Source organism: Rana temporaria, chromosome 9, assembly GCF_905171775.1.
Source record: "Rana temporaria chromosome 9, aRanTem1.1, whole genome shotgun sequence".
In the NCBI taxonomy this organism is placed as follows: domain Eukaryota; kingdom Metazoa; phylum Chordata; class Amphibia; order Anura; family Ranidae; genus Rana; species Rana temporaria.
In genome coordinates this window covers 104,585,984-104,590,625 of record NC_053497.1, presented here as the reverse complement: position 1 = coordinate 104,590,625, position 4,642 = coordinate 104,585,984, and the positions used below count along the sequence as shown (strand labels likewise).

General features: G+C 54.0%; 1 non-coding gene across 1 annotated transcript; it reads left to right on the top strand.

The window, feature by feature from the left end:
* The first annotated feature begins 4,362 nt into the window (after nucleotides 1–4,362).
* On the top strand, nucleotides 4,363–4,434 carry TRNAD-AUC. Its single transcript has one exon. It is a non-coding gene; the product is annotated as a tRNA-Asp (tRNA).
* Nucleotides 4,435–4,642: the final 208 nt, after the last annotated feature.

The window sequence follows — 4,642 nt, the reverse complement described above, 5'->3', positions numbered from 1 at the left end:
GTTTCATCTGCCCTCACTCCCCCACGCCCAGCATACTGGTAAAACCACCTGCCTTTACCGATATGCACTCATCTACCACCAAGAGGGGACGCTACCACCCCGAGTATAGGGTGAGTGTGGCCAGTGGAACTTCCCCCCAAGTTTCATCTGTCCACACTCTCCCATGCCCAGCGTAATGGTACTACCCCCTGGACCCACCTATATGCACTCATCTACCCCCAAGAAGGGACGCTACCACCCTGAGTATAGGGTGAGTGTGGCCAGTGGAGCTTCCCCCAAGTTTCATCTGCCCTCACTCCCCCACGCCCAGCATACTGGTAATGCCACCTGCCCTTACCTATATGCACTCATCTACCACCAAGAGGGGATGCTACCACCCCGAGTATAGGGTGAGTGTGGCCAGTGGAACTTCCCCCCAAGTTTCATCTCTCCACACTCCCCCACGCCCAGCGTAATGGTACTACCCCCTGGCTCCACCTATATGCACTCATCTACCACCAAGAGGGGACGCTACCACCCTGAGTATAGGGTGAGTGTGGCCAGTGGATCTTCCCCCCAAGTTTCATCTGTCCACACTCTCCCATGCCCAGCGTAATGGTACTACCCCCTGGCCCCACCTATATGCACTCATCTACCCCCAAGAGGGGACGCTACCACCCTGGGTATGGGGTGAGTGTGGCCAGTGGAGCTTCCCCCCAAGTTTCATCTGCCCTCACTCCCCCATGCCCAGCGTAATGGTAATACCCCCTGCCTTTACCGATATGCACTCATCTACCACCAAGAGGGGACGCTACCACCCGAGTATAGGGTGAGTGTGGCCAGTGGAACTTCCCCCAAAGTTTCATCTGCCCTCACTCCCCCACGCCCAGCGTAATGGTACTACCCCCTGGCCCCACCTATATGCACTCATCTACCCCCAAGAAGGGACGCTACCACCCTGAGTATAGGGTGAGTGTGGCCAGTGGAGCTTCCCCCCAAGTTTCATCTGCCCTCACTCCCCCACGCCCAGCATACTGGTAATGCCACCTGCCCTTACCTATATGCACTCATCTACCACCAAGAGGGGATGCTACCACCCCGAGTATAGGGTGAGTGTGGCCAGTGGAACTTCCCCCAAGTTTCATCTCTCCACACTCCCCCACGCCCAGCGTAATGGTACTACCCCCTGGCTCCACCTATATGCACTCATCTACCACCAAGAGGGGACGCTACCACCCTGAGTATAGGGTGAGTGTGGCCAGTGGATCTTCCCCCCAAGTTTCATCTGTCCACACTCTCCCATGCCCAGCGTAATGGTACTACCCCCTGGCCCCACCTATATGCACTCATCTACCCCCAAGAGGGGACGCTACCACCCTGGGTATGGGGTGAGTGTGGCCAGTGGAGCTTCCCCCCAAGTTTCATCTGCCCTCACTCCCCCATGCCCAGCATACTGGTAATACCCCCTGCCTTTACCGATATGCACTCATCTACCACCAAGAGGGGACGCTACCACCCCGAGTATAGGGTGAGTGTGGCCAGTGGAACTTCCCCCAAAGTTTCATCTGCCCTCACTCCCCCACGCCCAGCGTAATGGTACTACCCCCTGGCCCCACCTATATGCACTCATCTACCCCCAAGAGGGGACGCTACCACCCTGGGTATGGGGTAAGTGTGGCCAGTGGAGCTTCCCCCCCAAGTTTCATCTGCCCTCACTCCCCCACGCCCAGCATACTGGTAATACCACCTGCCCTTACCGATATGCACTCATCTACCACCAAGAGGGGACGCTACCACCCCGGGTATAGGGTGAGTGTGGCCAGTGGAACTTCCCCCAAAGTTTCATCTGTCCACACTCCCCCACGCCCTGCGTAATGGTACTACCCCCTGGCCCCACCTATATGCACTCATCTACCCCCAAGAAGGGACGCTACCACCCTGAGTATAGGGTGAGTGTGGCCAGTGGAGCTTCCCCCCAAGTTTCATCTGCCCTCACTCCCCCACGCCCAGCATACTGGTAATGCCACCTGCCCTTACCTATATGCACTCATCTACCACCAAGAGGGGATGCTACCACCCCGAGTATAGGGTGAGTGTGGCCAGTGGAACTTCCCCCCAAGTTTCATCTCTCCACACTCCCCCACGCCCAGCGTAATGGTACTACCCCCTGGCTCCACCTATATGCACTCATCTACCACCAAGAGGGGACGCTACCACCCTGAGTATAGGGTGAGTGTGGCCAGTGGATCTTCCCCCCAAGTTTCATCTGTCCACACTCTCCCATGCCCAGCGTAATGGTACTACCCCCTGGCCCCACCTATATGCACTCATCTACCCCCAAGAGGGGACGCTACCACCCTGGGTATGGAGTGAGTGTGGCCAGTGGAGCTTCCCCCCAAGTTTCATCTGCCCTCACTCCCCCATGCCCAGCATACTGGTAATACCCCCTGCCTTTACCGATATGCACTCATCTACCACCAAGAGGGGACGCTACCACCCCGAGTATAGGGTGAGTGTGGCCAGTGGAACTTCCCCCAAAGTTTCATCTGCCCTCACTCCCCCACGCCCAGCGTAATGGTACTACCCCCTGGCCCCACCTATATGCACTCATCTACCCCCAAGAAGGGACGCTACCACCCTGAGTATAGGGTGAGTGTGGCCAGTGGAGCTTCCCCCCAAGTTTCATCTGTCCTCACTCCCCCACGCCCAGCATACTGGTAATGCCACCTGCCCTTACCTATATGCACTCATCTACCACCAAGAGGGGATGCTACCACCCCGAGTATAGGGTGAGTGTGGCCAGTGGAACTTCCCCCCAAGTTTCATCTCTCCACACTCCCCCACGCCCAGCGTAATGGTACTACCCCCTGGCTCCACCTATATGCACTCATCTACCACCAAGAGGGGACGCTACCACCCTGAGTATAGGGTGAGTGTGGCCAGTGGATCTTCCCCCCAAGTTTCATCTGTCCACACTCTCCCATGCCCAGCGTAATGGTACTACCCCCTGGCCCCACCTATATGCACTCATCTACCCCCAAGAGGGGACGCTACCACCCTGGGTATGGGGTGAGTGTGGCCAGTGGAGCTTCCCCCCAAGTTTCATCTGCCCTCACTCCCCCATGCCCAGCATACTGGTAATACCCCCTGCCTTTACCGATATGCACTCATCTACCACCAAGAGGGGACGCTACCACCCCGAGTATAGGGTGAGTGTGGCCAGTGGAACTTTCCCCCAAGTTTCATCTGTCCACACTCCCCCACTCCCAGCGTAATGGTACTACCCCCTGGCCCCACATATATGCACTTATCTACCACCAAGAGGGTCCAGAGAAAATGGGGTGCCTTGCAGATAAGTTGGGCTACATGCCCAGGTAAAAACAGGACTAACATTTATTTACTAACACACTGGTCAACATACAATCACTGGCATGCACTGACCCACACTAACAGACGATGTCCAGATGTACATAAACTGACCGCTCCATGCTTTAGATAGATGCACACAGACAGACAACCAAATTAGGAGAGAGTAGATCTCACACACAGATTATAGGATGAGGCCTACTACAAACATACATCCAACATTAGAAAAAGGATGACTAGCATCCAGTAGGGTAGCTTAGTGTAGTTAGTGTAGGTCCTGCCCTAGAAGAGTCTACCTTGTCGTGGTGGGCAGGCTTGGAATCTCTTGGTCAACAGTGTGCCAGCAAACGGGCGAGAGGATCACTAGATCTTCACTTCTGGCCAATTGATTTTACCAAAGGACTCTTGGTTGAATCAGAGTATATATAGTTGGAAAAGGAAAAAATGTGTATAGGTTCAGGGCTGGACTGGGACAGAAATTTGGCCCTGGACTTCACCCAGACTGGCCCACTTTAATTTTAAGTGTCCCCCTTGCATCAGAGTCCCCCTTACATCAGTGTCCCCCTATCACAGCCCCCCTTGCATCAGAGAGTCCCCCTTGCATCAGAGCCCCCTTGTATCAGAGTATCCCCCATCAAAGTTTTTCCTGCATCAGAGTGTACCCCATCAGAGTCTCCCTTGCATCAGAGTGTCCCCCCTTGCATCAGAGATCCCCCTTGCATTAGTTTTCCCCTTCAGTGTGGGCCTTATAGAACAGAGGCTACATATGGACAGCACAGAGGTTTAGTGATTAGCACTTCTGCCTTGCAGCGTTGGGATCCTTGGTTCAAATCCTGACCAGGACACTACCTGCATGAAGTTTGTATGTTCTCCCTGTGCTTGCGTGGGTTTCCTCCAGGGACTCCGGTTTCCTCCCACGATCCTAAGACAGCATGCTAGGTTATTTGGCTGAATTTAGTGTGCCCAAGAGGGGGAGCTGCATATAGGCTTTCCTCCCACAATCCAAAGACATTTCTCGTGTTGGTGTTGCAGTGGTGAGCATAGCTGCTTATCCAGCAGCTGACCCAGGTTCGATTCCTGGCCAACACAATTGCCAAGATGGCTACTAACTGCTTTGCTTTCACAGGATAGAGAAATCTGCTGTACAAATAAAATGCTGATGGAATAAAATTTAAACCAAAAGGAATATGCTGTGTGTTTGTATGTATTTTGTTAAGCACTTTTGAATAATATATTTTTGTGCACAAGGATATGATTGGTTTGTATTCTTATTTTCAGCCAGTAGGTGGAGCACTCA